The following is a 19,178-nucleotide window of genomic DNA, read 5'->3' on the forward strand; positions in this document are numbered from 1 at the left end:
GTGATAGATTGCAGCAGTTCCCTTTAGTTTGTATGGAAGACAACAACACTTCTTGCTAACTGGTAGTAAAACTGTGAAGAGAGCGACACAAACCCTTTGAAACATGTTCGTTTTAAATGATGACAGACAAATTCAACCTACCTTCAAGCCAAGAATTCTCTGTTTCCAGTTTGCCTCACATAGTTTCCAAGATTCACTACCACTCAGTGAGTAGTTGGTGAGGTTTGCATACAAATTTGATGTTTTCCAAACGAAATGGTAAATGGACTGGTTTTAGCACTTTTCTACCCGACCTGAGCTCTCTGTGGTTTATACAACTTGCCTTATTCATACAAGCACTTTTTTTTTCTACGTAAGAGCATTGGAGAGCAATGGGGGGTTAGTATCTTGTCAAAGGACATTTGGTATTCAGACTGGAACAGCCAGGGATCAAACCACCAACTTCCCAATTAGTTAATGACGTACTCTACCTCCCGAGGTACAGGGACACCAAAGCAACCACACGGAGGTTTTTGGTGCAGTACCCTCTTTGCAACTGATTTCACTCAATGATAGCCAGAAAACTCTAACCTCTAGTCTGCAATGACTGACAGAGTTTCTCTGTCTGTGTCACTGTCTGTATAGACTTATTAGATTGCATTGCTAATTATTTATCGCAAGTATTAATTTTCAAATAAGCATCTTATATATTATGGTATTAATAATGGCAATATAATATGGTTTTACTCACACATTATCTGCCACAAACAGAGTGTAATTCAGTGGGGAAAACTGCCAAAAGCCTAACACAGCACTACACAATAGAAAAACTCTCAAGAGTTGCTCTACTTTGCTCAGGTCAGTTGAATGTGGTTCCATTCTGTATTTGCAACATGAGTTACATTCCTTTGCTAACAGTAAGCGTAGCAATCAAGTGACCTTTAGAAATCTCAACTGCAATCCAGTTAGCCTTTCTTAAACAATCAAAAGAAAAAGATAATTATTCTCTTGCCTGGCCCTCGTGTCCCAAGCCATTACATTACATTGACCACGGTATTAGTTCAGGCAGCCCACAGACAAGTATAAGTGCTTTAACTTGCCTACGGTTGCTGGTGTCTGTGCAGACTAGTTTGCAACCCAGTTTTACATCACCTGCTTCCTTTCATGCTGTGTATGACTGAATAAATCTAATGTCTGTTACCATCAACGACGCCTGCTGTGTTCTGTACAGAGTATAAATTATAAAATTTTTAGGACTGTTGGAGTAGTAATAGTTTTTGGTAGTAGGAGTGGAATTTTCTGGTACAGATGTAAAAATAAGAAGTACATGTGTAACCATGACTCTGTGAAACTTTGATATTAGCAGGTGTAATATCAGGGCATTAAAATGCCTGTGCAATGTTTTGAAAGAGCTTTGAAGTGGTTGGTATTTCAGTGGTCATGGGGTAATGGCTGAGAGGGATATGTATTTTCAATTTGTGAAGGGCCTAGAATGAGGCGCTCAGTTCCTCTTAAAGCATATTCTTTCATCATTTACCAGTTTCCTCAAGCACACTATTTCTTATACATAGCTATTAAAAGCCCTGTCCGTTGTAATGTAATGTTTTTTTCTGAGGAAGACCTCTTGTTTGTATGGCATGAGAATAGCTTAAGTACCATAAAATTCATCCAACCCTGCTGGGCCTCTTCGTAAAGCATGCAGGGTAGGATGGAGCCACGGACTGCCTTATCACAGCTTTAGGTACTATAATTCACAATGCTGGAAATGCCATAAAAAGAGATGAGCAACCATAGCTTTATGGCAACATAAAATCTAATGATTCCGTCTGATGCTAAAACAGCCATTCGGAGGGCTTTTGGTTTTTAAAGGCATCAGGCAAGGCTAATTCTGTGCAAACTACTCATCGCTAATAAGCAGAATTGACAGAAGTTAGATCACTATGGTCTGAGAACACATGTGTAGCATTCATGGGCAATATCTTGCAGAACAATTGTTAGTCATATTTAGGTCCATAAAGCATTTTTCTGTCACCTCTGATAGAGATGGGCATTTTTACACACACCCTAGATTTTGTCTTTGCATGCATGTTGTAGTAATCGAGAGCACTTCCATGCTAGACTGTTTTTTGCTGACTTGGAAGGCAGATATTCAAATCAAAATGGTGTGAATTAATCAGAAAATAGTCTTAAGTAGCGGTGTCAGTCTTAAGTGTTACTTTACTTTTCCCTCTGCAAATAACATGACTGTGGCTGTACTGATTGGAACAAGCAGTGTGGGAAGACAGACGTAGTGAAACATTTTCTTTCTCACTGGGCTGGGTTACCATTTTCTTTGGTGGTCTGACCTTGTCACCACTGATTTCCTCTCCTTTGTGAATTTATTTAGTAAATTTATGGATTCTGTATAAGCAATCAAAACAACTATTACCTTTTTAATTTTAATCGTCTTTGAGGACATAGTGAACAAAACATGTGAAAGATTTTTAAAATACATCTTGTGTTGCAGACTCTTAATTTAATGTATTTGTTCAAACCCATTCAAAAACCTTTGCTGTCCTGTTTGTGTGGATGGATGTAATTTAAAGAAATGACCACATGGCTCATTGGTTCCTCCCATCTTAAACAATCCATGCTTGCCTTACTTTATACTAAAGCACTGTAAAAGAGAGATAGACTATGTGACAGGAGGTAGGTGATAAAAACACAGCCAAGTTTTGACTAGGAGATTCTGAAAGTTTCACTATGATTTTTGTTGAAATGGTTAGGTTCTGGCACCAAACCTTCTTAGTTTAAGCCAGGTTTAATTATTTCTTCACCCAACATGTACTCTTGTTTGGCTTTTATAAATAATTGCAATTAATTCTTCATGGCACAAGTTGCACAAGGTGCTGGAAACAAACCTAGAACGTTTTGGTCCATATTGACATGATAGCATCACACAGCTGCAGCAGATTTATTGATTGCACACCTATGATGTGAATTCCTCATTCCACCACATCCCAAAGGACTGAGTGAATGGACTAAAGCAGGGATGTCCAACTCCAGGCGTCAAGTGTTGACCCAGGGTGATATCTAAAACCTGCAGGACTCTTCAGACCAGGCAACATCTTTCCAATCTTTTGTTGTGAAATTTTGGTGAGCCAATGAAAATTGTTTCCTTGGTTCTGAGCTTAGCTATGAGGGCTGGCAACTGGTGTGGTCTTCTGCTCCTGTAGCCCATCTGCTTCAGAGATGCTCTTCTGAATACTTTGGTGTACTGAGTGATTACTTGAGTTACTCTTGCCAGCTATCAAACTATCAGGTTGATACAGTCTAGGCATTCTCCTCTCAGCAAGACATTTTTACTCAGAGAACTGCTGTTCACTGAATTCACTGTTAACATTTTTTTCTTTTTGGACCATTCTCTATGAGCCTTAGAGATGGTCAGTAGGTCAGCATTTTCAGAAACACTCCTGCCACCAACAACCATGCCATGTTCAAAGTCACTTGAATAACACTTCTCACCAATTCTGATGCTCAATTTGAACTTGAGCAGGTCATCTCAACCATGTATACAAACCTAAATACATTGAGTTACTGACATGGATTTTGCCTTATTGGATATTTTTCCAAATGGTTTATGGTGTTGTTTTGCAGATGAGCTCATATTGGCTGATGGTTGGCTCTTTGGCAAAGCCGTTTCCCTGGACTGAGCGGTTTCTTTGCCTCATTTGCCTTCTACTTGCACAAACTATAATTGTGTGCTGGTGAAGAATAAGCTGTTAAAGCTACATTCAACCCCTAACTGTTGCATGGAGAGCATTTTTCTCCATTCATCACAGGACCCCACTTGTTTTGTTCCCAGGAAACACAGCCAGACAGAGGGATTCATTCTGAGCACTTGCACTTGGTCAACAACAAAACAAAGAAAAAAAAAGAAAAAAAAAAAAGAAATGTGCATTACTAATTATGTCAAATTTACCAGAAAATCTACCCAGCGGACCAGGGGAAAAATGTTATAATTGGACTTTGCAGGATTTCACATCACCAGCGACTTTTTTATGGGTCTGTCTCAATTTTTGTGGGGGGAAAAGCTCCTGATCCCAGCTCACCCATTTACACATACACACACACATGGATACAGATGGACAGACATGCCCCTGTCCCCACACACTCCGCCAGCATTTTCGAACATTTCCACTTTCTCAGGGAATCCTGGCATGAAGCAAAAACATAAATCGATACCACATCTAGGCCGATCTGGGAGAAAGGACTGTTGCCAACTGAGACCATTTCAAACCACAGAGCAAAGACAGCACTGGTCTCTTTGACTTCCACTGATGAGAGGCTGCAGTGTTTGTCCTCTGCTGCGCACTTGCTTTTTTTTTCTTGATCAGTCAAGCAAAAGATCAGCCTTTCATCAGGGTGCTCTTGTTCCACTGCTTTCAAGTGTGCTTGCATACATGCTTCAGCTTGTGTATTTGTTTTTGTGCGCAATCCAGTAAATGTTGCCAGGATGCTAATATTAAACTTGTGGACTGCCAAATACATGATATGCGACATTACCCAGCAACATTTTCTCTGCCTGTTTGAGCCTTTATACTCAGGGAGTTCTTGCACAAAAACTACACAATTAATGTAATAGGTAAAATTAATACTGACAAGTACACTGCAAATTCTAATCCACCAGGAAACGTTTCATTATATCTATGCCACAGTTAGGTATTGGAATGGGGTGAATGTTTGCTTGGTGTCCCAGGAGTTTGGATGAGTTCTTTAATCCATACTGAACACACACAAGGACACGCATGGAAGCAGAAGGCCACAAAGCTGGTATAAATCCACCATAGGTGAAATGCAGAGATAACACCTGTTTGCGTGTCTGCTGGGTGGTGCTGCTTTTTCTAGGTGTCTGACAGATTTTTCACCTTGAAGCTAATGCCAATCACAGTATCAGATACAGTAAAAGAAAAGCTCTGTTTGTTACCATTTTCTGTGACAGCTCAGTGACCTCAATGCTGAAAACACTTTTAAAAAATCAATTTTCTTTCCAGTCAGCTGTTTTTTATATTTAGGTGTACTTGAACAGGAAAGGTCACTTTTGACCTTGGACACATTAACTCAAGGTCTGCTGTTAGTCAGTGAAGACAATGAGATGTGGATGAACCATTTCAAAGAGCCAATTAATTAAAATTGATTATATATGAAGCAAAATAGTTATGGATATAATTGGGCTACTACTTTAGCTTTTTTTCCCCTTTAAAGCTACATGGCATGTCTCCTAGGAAAACAGGATATAGCAGTGTATAGTAGGTACTGTTCTTCAATTTAAAATGGGTTAAGCATTGACTGAGAATAGAAAGATGTCCAGTGGAGTAAACGATGTACAGCTGAGGGATCAAAATCTCATTTTTGCATTTAGCAGTGGTGTGTTTTACTAAATTAGAAAAAAAATCTGAGTGCCAGAAACCGCAGTTCCACAAATAGCCACTTAAGGCCCCAGCCACACAGGCCTAGGGACCAGATGGCAACTATCTTGCAACCACAGTTTGCAAAGGAAAAAATTATATTGATAGACCTGTTGGGAGTGGTTGCTGGCAGTTGTTAGCATGAAATTGGTTGCAAAGAGATATGTGGTGCTGCACAGTCTTCGCGTGATTGCGTTGGTAACTAGCAGGTCGATGCCATCACCTGTAGTTCACATGGAAGACACTCGCCAACTACCTGCCAATGGTAGAGAAACTGTAAACCATAACTGGAGGCTGCTAACCTTCAGAGAAATTGTTGCACTGTTTAGAACTTTTCGGGTGCAGTAGTAAGTCACAATTTTCACTCTGAAGGTGAAAGTTATGTTTCACTACTGCTCAGAGATTAAACAGCAAGTGTTTGGAGCAATCTGCTAATGCCCAAAGCGATCAAAATAAGCACTTTCTTGCTAGATTTCCTTAAAAACACATAATTTATTCCAATTTTTTTTAGTTGAGTCTACAAAAGGGCCAGAAATAAGAGATATCAGAGCCCAGACCTCAACATTATTGAAGGAGCTTGGGATCATCTTGAGAGAGGGGACATGACAAAAGAGAGAAACATCCAAAGAAGAGATTTAAATTTCCTTCATGAAGCCTGGAGAACTATTCTTGAAGACTACTTCAAGAAATTACAAGAAAGCTGCCTAAGAGAGTTCAGACTGTATTGAACAAAAAAGGTGGTCATACCAAATATTGACTTTCAAGCTTGGTAGAACTGTACAAACTCTGTTTTTCCTTGTATATTTATGTATTTATCATGTATATTTGCACATCTTTCAGTAAACAGCTGGATCTATTTTCCATTTTCTTAGCAAGACTTGAAGAAATAAGAAGTGACTCAAGATTTGTTAAAAGTCGAATATACAAATCCTTAGGACGATGACAGTAACACTGCCCTGTACAAAACCAGATAGAAACATGAAAAATGACAAGCTTACAAAAACAGTAGACCCCAATCCTGTGTTTATTTTTTAAACAGAACAGTATAGATTTTTTTTACAAATTTCTTTTACTTTACTTATCAATTCTTTGAAAAATTTCACAGTTGACCTCAAAACAAAGGTAAAATGAAAACACTAACTCTGAGATCAGCGCTACCGCTATTTCACCAAGAATGGTTTTGCTTTATGGTTGAGAAAGCAGCTCTGCTTTCACCATAAAGAAAAATATAATAGACTAAATATGAACACAATGAAAGATCTGAAAATCACATTGGAAAAATTATGTTAAATTAGCCACACAGTGATATGCATTTTCTTTGGTTAATTGCACCTATCGTGTTTTTTGAATTGCCACTCATTGTTCCGTATCCCTGGGGTCACACATAGCACTGATTAAGCCATACCACAGATATTGATGACTTGCAAAGTCAAATGTTTGTAATGTGACTTGGATACAAAATACTGTGGATTTAGGAGATTTCTACAGCAACAGCACGCTGCGGTCCACCGGGACTGCGTACTACAAGTCAGGCAGGATTGCAGGGGCATTACTGAGGTATCAGTTGCCAAACACACTCTTGTGATACCGTCTCCCCTCCTCTCATTATTTAACCTGCTCGCCAGCCTGTGGCAATGCTTGGCCCCTCCTCTCTCATCTTTGCTCTCACTCCTCTGTGGTACTGTCGCTCGCTTTGTCACTTCTTCTTTCAGCTAAGCTTAGCTATGATATCTACAGGGGAGACTGGGCCAGCAGAATCTCAGGCACACCACATGGGCTTACAGTTGGAAAACAAGCATTAAGAGAGGGGTGATTAAGGATGAAACCCTGCTAAAGAGCAATGCGTGCACATGAGTGTGTATGTGTGATTGTGTCTGCCGTCGTGTAGGACAGAATAAGAGAGAGCACATGAGAGCTTAATGACTAGATGGGGACTTGCTAGGTGGCAATCAAAGGGAAGCGAAAGCAAAGTCTACTATTGCTGAGGATTTAGAGTACCTAAAGGAGGGATCCAGATTCAAATTACCTCAAATTACCTCAGCATGTCCCTGAAAATACCTAGAGACCAGAATACAACTGGGCTCTAGGCATGTTTGGAAACTCGTGCCTAGAAGCCAGGAGACATCTGGAGAATTGAAACGAAACAAAAAAATCACTCTCTTGGTGCACACACTTTTGTTATGTCCTTTGCGCCATAGACTCTTCACACACACTCTTTCCTCACTCTTGTACGTCTTCTCATTGTCTGTTACTCTCACAACTTCACATCCTTCTCCTTTCTTTGCTACAATAGCCTGCAGATACTATTCATTTCACAAGCAGTGTGTAGGTGGAAACGTACTACTCCGAGCGAGGTTCCTGTGAAACTGCTGCCACTGCTCACGAACACACAAATGCACTATAGTGTCTTTTAAACTAGCAACCTTCTATTTTTTCTTATTTAATTTGCGCAAGGTTCCTGAGGAGTCCTCAGAAATCTGTTGTACATCATAAGTAGCAACAGGTTAAGAAAAAAAAATACAGTCCTTTTCGTGGAGTGCAGGAAACATTAGTTCAGAATTAAGAAAATGGGCTTTTATAACTGAAGTGTCAGTGAGTGGAAAGGTGTGGCTGGAAAATTGTTTAGCATCACTCAAATCAGCTAAAGGAATGGATCCGCTAAAAATTTATTAAAGGTTTTCTTAATGATATAGCAAAGCTACCTAAATCAGTGGTCTGTCTACAAATAAGCAATTAGCTCTCAGAGGTTACAGAGCGTCTTCTTTCTCCTGTCAGTCGTGCAAGAGAAAGCAGAGGGCAGGCGATGTAGTAATCTAACAAGACAAGAGCCTATTTAGTTTGTGTTCTGATTATTCGGCGTATATAAAATGAACAGAGGAGACGTTAATTATTTTGTTTTTGTGAGATCTTTTCAGTCAGAGATATTTTCATGGAAACCAAAAAAGAAAAATCCCATTCTGATACTATTTATAGTTTCATTTGTCCTGCTGTAGCCATCCAACAAAAAGGGATTCACAGGAAAACAGCACGTGCATGCGTGTAATACACTTTGATATCAGCCTCACTGTTCACTCTCTTAGTAGCTTGTCAGAGCATTAAGTACTCTTAATGAAAACAGAATGTCCTGCTGTCATTACCTCGCTTTAGAAGCGCTCAGCTGGGTGACTTGTACTGTGAAGCAGCCAGTGGTAATGGATATGCCGCCATGGATTGTCAAGAAAAGGCTGCTCAGAATTCAAGAGAGTAACGGAGCAATTACTGCACTTATTAATGATTGACTTGGAATCAAAAGAGCGCTGTTTTAAACAGATCATTTGCTCTTTTGTGTTTTTGATGAAATCGTTGCTAATGGGTTGTTTCTTTCCACAGACACTGGCAACTTAATGTACTGCAACTTCAGACTTTAGACCGAGAGAAATTTCTTAAAACAAAGTTGGCTTTGAGTTTGTGATGAGTCCCCATATTTGGTGGATACAGTGTTGCATATGATTGCACATGTTTCACAGTAAAATCTGTGTCTGAGGACTGAGTAATTTACTTGCAGTGGTCCAAGTAAAGCGATGTCCACCCAGGAAGTGACTAGCACTGACCTGAGACTATCAAAACTCAGTTACATATAGGACGTGAGGACACTCAAAATATAAGCTGCTGATATGAAGTGGGTGGTAAGCTAAGACATGAGACATGAGTTAAGGATACCGCTGATTGCAAATAACAGGGTGGTGAATGGATTAACGGGTTATCTGCCTGGGATGATTACTAGCAACCAGGCATCACCTAAAAAGCCCACCTCCAGAGCATCCACATCCCATCACTGAGCCGGGTTTGATAGTTTGAAAATCTTTATGTTAAGTCTGGGTGTGTAACAAATTTATTAGGCCATCACCTAATGTAAGGTTTTTCCACAGCTTCTGTAAATTAACAATATTGATCCTTTTTAATGTTTCTGTAATTTTACCAGTATGTGCAAGCTCTTTAAACAAAATGATATTTTTACTGCAAAAATCCAGTAAAAAAAATTTATAAATGCAAATTTTACAATTGTAAAGTTGTAAAAAGAAATAGTATATTAAATTTTGACCAAGATGCAAAATTCCATATATATACTTAGAGGCATTTTGTATTCGTGTATTTGCCACTCAACGTGTTTGTTTTTGCATACTTACATTTATAAAAATGTATCGTATTTGCTTTATTACACATATATATGCACAACAATAGTGGGAAATGCTAAAGAGGGATAAGCTGCAGCATATCAGTCTTTAGCTTCCACATAATACTCAAGTCACTTCATTGTTTTCTGTTTATGGGATTTAGTGACAAAAAGAAAAAATATGGAAATATCACCGGATTATGTTGTAAGAACTGATGAACTGTTCCTAATTTCAGTTTGTTTGTCTCTTTCCTTCTGTGCACCACTGGGCTCAACTGGTCTCTCTGTGACAGAGTCTCAACACTAAGTGTGCAAAAAGAAAAAGATTATTCTGAATGTAATTTCTTGTATCCCAAATGAAAATACATATGGAATAGGATTATTTTAGATATCCATTTATGTGCAATGACAACACAAAAATGATGGCGTTAGGGTAATGTCATCTTTTTAATACTGCAATGTACAAAAGGCTTTGAAATAAAGAATACAATGGCACTTTAAAGCACAGCCAACTGTCTACAAGACATTACTACTTTAAGCACGCATGCACAGACAATGTAACAACATTATGCCAATTAACTGTTGACTTTTTGGATGTAAAGCACTACTTCAACAGTGAAATCAAGTTGTGTCAATACATTCAGAGTTTTTGAAGAACAGAACTTTGCATTCGTGTTACCAAGCTTTTTTTTTTTTTTTTTTTTTTTAAAGCTTAACATTTGTACGTACACGTGATTTGACCAAAGCTTTGTACATGATGTTGTTCAGAAATTACGTATTGAATGATACAGGAAAACAAAAGATAAGATTGAGGCTTATATATTTAATGATGTACGTGTTAAATTCCCCAAAAACTCTCCATCCTGATGTTTGTTTATAGAAAATCTTTTTTGCTCTGTAGCAGCTGCAGCACATACATCACAATATAAAAGAAGGGGGAAAAAAAGGCAGGCAGACAGATTGTTCTTTCACAATCAGCAGCACCTCCACAAAACAATCAAAGGCCAAAAAATGGGAAAGTAAGATATGTAACCTCAAAATGCCACAACAAAAGAGCACCCACCTGGAACCAGAGAATGCAGGGGACAATTTTCACTTTCACACACACAAATGACTCAGTGGATGAGAAGAAGGACACCTGGAGTGGCGGGCGGTCTGATCGATACCCAGCAGGCTTTGGAAATACAAGGGGTCAGAGTGCTGGGCGCTTGATTGGTTCAAAGCCCAAAATAACTTGCAGCCAGTCGTGGCATCCGTGACCCCGTCATTGACACGGCACTTGGCGAGATTGGAGGAAAATCAACAAATGCAGACGTCATTATTGGATTTTCAGCTCCTCTGTCTTTTGAGTTCTATCCATTTTACTTTGTGGTTTTACGTTGACATCCTCTGCTCTGTTGGTATATTGTGCCTGTTTAAATTGTTGTGAAATTGTTGTCTGTTTTTGTGTCTCCTGCAGAGAGGAAAATACATACCTCTGTTATATCCTTTTGTAAAGCCACTGTGATGTACAGCATTTATATTGCAGCACTTCTCTGTGTAGACAGATGTTCATATGAATTTATACCATTACAACAGCAAACTGCTGTCCATAGCATTGACCTGATTTTAAACTGCAGTCACCTTTTTGTGTACAGTCTCCAGATGCATCTTGCCGTTCTTAAGGGAAAGTTAAACATCAGTGCCATGCAGACAGAAGGACAAGTGGAAGGGAGGGGGAGAACCTGTAATCAAGACATACTTCTCTGGAAAACTAGTGAGGAATTTAATGGATAATTATGTAAATGTGGTATTTAAAGCTGCTCCAATCAATATTTTCATGTAAACAGCAGTTTGTGGAATTGTATGATCATTGGATTGTTAGGGGATTGGATTCTTGACGATCATTAGGAATAACTGGCGATGTTTGGGGGATCTCTTACTTAACATGACTGTTCCTGGTGCTGTAAATAAATGAGTAATTATTTAGCAATGACTAGGTACACATTATTTGTTACTTTTAAAAAAAGAAAAAAAAAGTAAAATTACATTCACCACCTTACTTATTACGTGGGGAATGTAATTTGATAAACTAGTTGTTACATCACTTGTGTACTATTCTCTAACACAACCTGAGCACATAATTGCCAAGTAACAATATAAGCCTTATACTACAGTCATACACAGAAATCTATCAAAATATGACGGTGACATTGCTTTAAAGTCTGACTGCTCATCAGTGCAGCTCAGAGTCATGTTAAAGATGTACACCCATCTTTAACAACACTCTGCTTCCTCTATTAGCTTGCTGTTAGCATGCTATCATGCTATAAATATAGAAGGTACTTAGATGAACCAATGTTGCATTCGCAGTATTATTCAGCTGATTCTGTCCTGGATGCAGTTTACAGTTTTGGTATTTTGTGCAGTATCTATAAAGGTCCATTTTCCTCACCATTTTTCTCACAGGAACTTCGATGAGCTGACTCTGAAAATTATTTTCCTACAAACTAGCTATTTCTCACAGGAGTACATCAAACACCAAACAGAGCAAACATGAGTTTGTATTGGACGCAATCGTATTGGAGTTTGTATAACTATGCTATAGCTTTCTGCACAACAGAAAACAGAATTACTGGTTTGTGAAATGGTAAAGAAGACCACTGGCGATTTGCTGAGTATTTTTTATATTATTTGAAACATTTTGAGATATAAAACTGAATTCTGAGCTGGGAAAATTTAGAGAAATATCCAAGATTGTCTTTTTACTTTAGTATTTGCTGATAATTTGTTAGTTTCTAAATCTAGCAACCTTACATTTCTTTTTGCAGTGGCTGGTTTCTGACACTATGAATTTGATTTAATTTTCCAGATAATTGATCAAAATTAGACAAAGAAAGTTAGGAAAGCTGAAGCCTTTTCATGAAAACTCTTTGTACAGTGTGAAGATGGGAGATAGCAAACCAAAAGCTTTATCAACAAGTATCTTTGAAAACATCAATGTATTCAGTTCAATATTGAAATGCAGCCCATAGACGGCTGAATTTTTTTATCCTTAACCATTAAGACATAAAATTGCTAAATAGCCCATCCTTGATGCAGATATCCTACCTTGGTGTTTATGAACTGGTCATGAGACAAACATCCTTAACAACCAACAACCTCCATCCATCCTACCATTCTTAACGCATTAAATAAATCCCCTGTCCATCCCAGATGACAAGATAAATACCATCTACCATCCCACCTGACAGAGAAACCTGTCCAGCCCAGGGGAGCGAGCACTCGCTTTCCTAAAAGAGAAGATAAGGATAAGTGATGGTTTGTGAACAGAAACGCTTAAAGATAGAGGGAAGCTTTTGAGAATACGCCTAGCAGTTCATGAGGCAATTTTTGTCCCCAGATGAAGGGCAGTTATTACAAGTGTTTATGATAGCCGCCGATAAACCTGTGCTTAGCGGAGTTTGCTGGAGGATTATTTAACATTTATCTCAACGCAATTATTTTTTTAATTCATCAGGACAAACACATCCTTCCTCCACTGATACTGGGCCAAAGCAGTAGGGAATAAAGACATTTCTCTTTGAAACTGAGATACCTTTAAAGTTTTATACATTGGAGTTTGATAGCAAAAATGTATTGCCAACAATAAGCAAGGTGTTAGCTGAGTGAAATGATGGAGCTATATAATTGTAGACAATGGGGAAACACTTTTTTTTTTCTTTAAAGAGAGGAGCCCTTTTCTCTACTTACTGTAGCTGTAATCAACCAAAACCCAGGATTGCAATTCTGCATGTGTGTTTGGTCCAACATTTTATCTCACCGTCCCTAATAACAGTTTAGGTATCCAGAGATCAGACTAATACACCTCAGCCTTCGATTATCACCCAGTCCGTAATGGTCTAAACCCCTTTGGCTCCTCCTAGACGTGATTATCCAGGACTGTGACCAGCACTAGGAGTACGCTAGCTTGTGACCCCCTGAAGCTGGGTTTGTGGGTAATTACTAATGGTTAAGCAGTTAACATTAACATGCGCGCCAGCCAGGTTAACATTTATAATAACTGTTTAATATTTCAGTGTTGTTGAAATGGGAGGGTAACTGACCTTCTGTAATTCCTCTTAAAGTGTTGCTGAATGAATGTTAACTACTTTAGCTGCTATTGCAAGCTGCTGTGTTCCTGCCTGTCTGCAGATGTGCTGTATAAAGTGTCAAGTGTAGTAGGCCAAGACATGACTGCTGATATGAATCCTGTTGAAAATGAGTATCTAATCTGTCTAATAGTCATTTTTAACATTGATCAGTATCTGAGAATCGATACTAATCAACTTTAACAACCCTAGTCCCATGCTTGTTTTAAATAAAACCCATCCCCTGTCCCCACACTGCCTCTAAAAGCACCCAATCAATATGTTTTGTTCAGGATTCATATTTGTGGTTTAAAAAAAAGAGTCAAGAATGATTGAAAAAGCACTGCCTTTTCAGGACTCATCTCTACAAGGCAGACAATGATTCGAGATATCGAATGTGGGATCAGTATTGGGTTTTTTTTGTTTTGTTATATTTTGTTTGTTTGTTTTAATGACTATTGGACTTGTTAGACAGATAAAAATCCAACTCACACCCCCTCAGTGAGAGAAAAATGTCGTTTTCAAATTGGGATCAAACATTCGCACAACACCTGTTCAGAATCTCCCCAAACTGTAATGAAGGGCAATTTAGTGTGTCGAATATGGGAGGAGTACCGCAACACACTGGCAGCAGATGTGAAAACGATGTTAGAATGACTCACGCGGGGGAGCTCTGTGTTAGCGTCAGAGAGGATTGGGTGAAAGGCTGGTCAGTTGTAACCATTTCGTGCTTGTGATTTGGTTTCCATTAGCTGCTAAAGTAGATGTGACGGTCATTGGCAGCGGTCGCCATAGAAGGCAAAGGAAGCCGATGGTTGGGGCACGATTTGGAGCTAGATGTGAAGCCATCGTTACGGTGCTGTATGTTTCCCTTTGTACAAACAATGGTGCCATTAGTTATGCTAGAATATTGACCTCTATCTGTGAGGACGCATGTGTCATCTAACACAATCTCCTGAGGGCGGTCTGCAACCAAATTACATTTACAACATATTTTATCTGTCTGTGCTTTTTAGATGCTTTACACTTTTCTTTTGTCAGAATCTCAGTGTGAAGTTATCACCCAAGAAATGACAACGTGGAAATCCTTTTCATAGTAGGGTCGGGTGTATATTTATTCTCAGCAACCACAACATGTCATCTGGGTCATTAAGTTCCTGTCCTGACCATCATTGGTTTGGTGAAGCTCATTACGCCTGGATTCTTTCTAATGGCCAGAAGGGAGCGATTGCTTCTGTATCAAAAAGTTGTCAGACTCTATATAAGTCAGTAAGAACATAAGTCTACTTCTAAGTATACAGTGAACATTTTCCTAATGTGTTTATGATCTTGGTCGCAAGTGACAAGTCTTATTTACTCTGAGATAATGCTCATTTTGTTAATTATGGTAACATTTAGTGTAAAAGAGGCAATAAAGCAGGGTATGGTTCAGGGATTTAAAAAGAAAAAGATTATGACCAGAATACTTAAACAGCGGCTTCACAGTAGGATTCTTATACCAGTAGTTGATGTTCTTTTTATATAAAATCTCTTGTTTAACCTCTTAAGCCCCCAAGCCTACCTGATCTACTGCTTTTTGCCCCCGTATCAGGGGGTGTTGGGGCTTAAGAGGTTAAACCTATGAAAAATATTCCATATTTTTCCTTTCTTGCAAATTGAAATCTTCATGAATGTAAGCGCTCTGAGAGCCACAGATATCATTATACATATTTAGTATTTACAGTTAGCCACGCTGTTCTCAACCTACTTAATTTCTCTCGGGACAGGAGCCATTTGCCAACAATTATGCAGAACATTTGTTAGTTACACTTTAAGCTAAGTGAGGATTTCCAGCCTTTTTTGTTAAATATCCAAAGATTGTCCTTTAATATCTTGTTGTGTGTGAGTATATTGTCAGTATTGTCAGATTATCACTTGAGTGAGATGATCAGAATGTATTCTCTATAAAGAAGAAGAGGTTTGATTTGAGCTCTGCAGGTGTTTACTGTTGGCAATGATATACGGCCTGCCCAGGCGCTATTTGACCTTGGTGTGTGGACATATTCCTTAGGCTGTATGAAATTTGGCACAGAAGAAGCAGTTTGGTAGGCAGGGATAGGCAAGCTGCCAGGATGTAACTTCTTTGCTATTCACAGTTCATGAAGGGGGAGGTGAGAGGACAGTTGGGAAGGGGAAATAAAGAAACTGGAAGGGAAATGGGGGGACAGTTAAACAAGTGAAGACAGGAGGAAGAGGAATACAGAGCTCAGCATTACTGCCTGTGGCAAACAGGACGGGGTAAGAGGGGAAAGGGGCAGTGTTCACTGACCTGTTTCTTATATTATCTTTGCCTTGCCTCCTGCCCACCTCCCTTCTCCTGCTTCCTCTCTTTGTGTTTGTCCCGCAGATCTTTTGTTTAATTGTCAGCAATTTGCTCCTGTTTACTTTCTGTCTTTAATTTTCCTCCATTTTATTTGCGCACCATTCCTGGGTTTGTTGGCTCGCCATCCTCCAACATGTCCCAATTTACTTTTTACTGCCTCTCTCGTTACGTCCTCCACCTGCTATTTGCTCCGTCTTCTGGTCCGGGCCTATATTATTACTGCAGAACAAAGCTTCTTCTGCACTCGGGGGGCCAGTTGTCCTTTACACGGTCTGTGGAGGTACATTGCTTCCAGTGTCCTTTAACCTTCAAATACCTGTTAGCATTGCAGAGTTATTAGGTCTTCCCACTGGGACAAAAAAAATGACCTTATACTTAAAATTGTCTTCGAGTGGCGGTATCATGTAAAGCTACTGAAAATCCCAAATTGCCAGATGAGACTGACTTGGACTGAAAACAAGGAGAAGGTCCAGTCGTGTTGCCCTCTGCCTCTGTGTTGGATACCTTCCCCTTGGCTCTGCCTCACTCCATATTTCACAGATCTAATGTGATTTTTTTTTTTTTGTAGTTTAAACAGTCAGGGGCTATTATTAATTCAGCAAAAAATAAAGAGGAGAAGCTGTGAAAGAGGCTTATTAGCGAAGAATTGGTGGTGTTTTCTGAGACCGTATTTTCTTCCTCGCTTGGCACTCATCATTATGTTGAGACAAAAGTGTGTATCTGATCTGAATGTTGGCAATTTTTTTAGTATTCGATTTTTACTCACTGAGCTCGGCTAGATCACAGCAAGGCAGAGAGAACCTTTTGTTTTTTTGTTTTGTTTTGTTTTGTTTTGTTTTGTTTTTTTTTTTTGGGGGGGGGGGGGGGTTGTCTGAAGCAATGCAAGCCATTTTTCTTTTAAAGTCACCCAAGGTCCAATGTAGAAACTTCCATCCCCATAACTTGGCACTGACCTGATGGAAGAAATACAGCATAGTAAAATACAGTAGTAAACGCTGTAAAACTACCAGGTGTTGCTTTAATTTGAGCCAGGAAGCTGGAAGAGAAAGCAGGCACGATTGGACGTTTTACACAGGGACCGATTTGGGGTGGCTGGTGCCAAATAAACAGAGACAGAAGGAGCAAGGAGCAAAATGAGGTGAGACAGCAGCACTGATAGAAGATGTTTCGCATGTGTGTGTATGTCTGTGCCTGCAGCTCTCTCATTAAGGGCATCTCCCCTTCTCAACACCAACCCCGTGCAACGCTCGAACACACATGCAGAGAGGTACTGCTCAAACCTAGAAGGATGCTGTTTGGCTTATTCTGCCACATTAGCTATCAATGCCTTGCATCTCCCCTTTGCGCCTCTTTATTTCAAGTTACAGAGCGAGGAAACTAATTAATGGACTCTGTGTGTCCTCTTCAGAGGCCATTAGATTCACTGCTTATTACTATTCAAGCTGGCCCGTTCTATGAAATACAACTTCCATTATGGCTTTATGCTTCCGTGATAATCAAAATATGCTGTAATTATGAGTCTATGGTTTTGAAATATCTATAAACTTGCACAGTGGCAGTCGCAGGAGCCGCAGCATCTCAGTATGCACGTAGCGGCACGGGCAAGTCTCCTTTGCATGCTGATGTGCAGGACTGTAAGCCCCCCCACTCGCCCTCGCCTCACAGTCGCACAACATTGCCGTTTGTCAAAACAACACACAGAATCAGAGTGAAGGGACATGGAGTAGGTTGCAGTGGAGGATTTGAATTGCGGTGTGTGCATGGTTTTTTAAAGAGCTGCAGTGAGCCAGTACTATAAGAGGGGGAAAAAAAGAAAACAGCAAATGTCAATAAATCTATCACACTAAATGCCAGGTCTATGCTAAGGAAATGTCACTGGTTGTTTATAATAGGACTGCTTTTCAGGGGAGTCAGGCTGCAGCACGTGCCGCGTCCTTAGGAAACCAAAGAGCACATGGGTGAGGTGGTGACAGGCTAAAAGCTGGCAGTGATATGTGGAGATGACGTGCAGGAGAAAAAAATAACACATAACAGGTGCTTTGTTATGTATGAAATGGCCCAACCAGCCGATTCAGCCTTCACGCCTGTTTAGTTACTGTAGCTACACTTCATACTTAATTCTCACATGGCACATACACAGGTTACAATAATGTGAGTTGAACTGGCCATGTGAAATGAAAATTACTAATAAGTCAGATATAATAAAGAAAAGTATTAATAATGCAACTGAATTTAGGCCTACTTTTTCAATTCAATTCAGTTGTTTATAAAGCACAACAACAGTAAAGTGCTTCATATTGTAACATAAAGACACCACAATAATACAGATAAAATGCTGACAATCAGACAACCTGCCCACTGACCCCCTATGAGCAAGTGCTTGTTGACAGTGGGAAGGAAAAAATCAGTTTTAACAGGAAGAAACTTCCAGCACAACCAGGTTCAGGGAGGGGCAGATCTGCCACAACCTGTAGGGGTTGAGGGGTAGGAAAAAGGGCAAAAGAAGAGAGTGAAAAGATCTTAATGAAGGAGAAATGCAGTATTTGTGCAGCAGTATCTGTGTAGGTCATGGTCAGTCATCCAGGTCATGGAGGTCTAAGGAGCTTGGAAAGAAAGCAGCTTGAGTACTTCAAGCTTCTTGAAGACATTTCAAGCACAATCGCATTTATCTACGGCAATTAGCCAGGAATGCTAACACATTATTTGATGTTAGTTTAGTTTTTGCTTTGCATTTATTTCAACTCTTTTCTGTTCTTTATGAATTTAAGGGGCATTTTTGATAGTTGCAGTTCATTTTGAATCAGTCTGACCCTGATGTTGCATAGTGTCCCACAAACACAACAACCAGTTGATCCAAGGACAGTCGAGCAGAGCACAAATGAATAATTTGCGGCTTTTTGTGCCAATGACATAATATTACTTTTAACTACATTGCCATATTATATCAGTAAGGAGTCATACATAACTAGATGACAAATATTAGGGAAGTGTGTTTATGTTTTCTGTACTTGAAAGAAAAAACAATATTGTCTGATATATCAGATTTTTAAGGCAACAAATATCGGGCTGTTGCAAAATCACTAAAAACTTTCATTGTGGCAACTTACTCTAATGTACTGTGTAAAGGT

At 39.4% G+C, this 19,178-nt stretch overlaps 1 protein-coding gene and 1 long non-coding RNA gene across 4 annotated transcripts in view; both read left to right on the forward strand.

Moving 5' to 3' along the window:
- Positions 1 to 19,178, forward strand: part of ncam2a (neural cell adhesion molecule 2a) — a 401,748-nt gene that overhangs the window by 138,944 nt on the left and 243,626 nt on the right. The window lies entirely within an intron of this gene.
- LOC146491882 (uncharacterized) overlaps positions 1 to 19,178 on the forward strand; it is a 36,493-nt gene that overhangs the window by 7,652 nt on the left and 9,663 nt on the right. The window contains exon 2 of the long non-coding RNA XR_014872542.1: positions 1 to 19,178. This exon is cut by the window's right edge and continues 9,663 nt beyond it. This is a non-coding gene — a long non-coding RNA (uncharacterized LOC146491882).

The sequence above is a fragment of the Neolamprologus multifasciatus genome, chromosome 23, assembly GCF_963576455.1.
Source record: "Neolamprologus multifasciatus chromosome 23, fNeoMul1.2, whole genome shotgun sequence".
NCBI lineage: Eukaryota > Metazoa > Chordata > Actinopteri > Cichliformes > Cichlidae > Neolamprologus > Neolamprologus multifasciatus.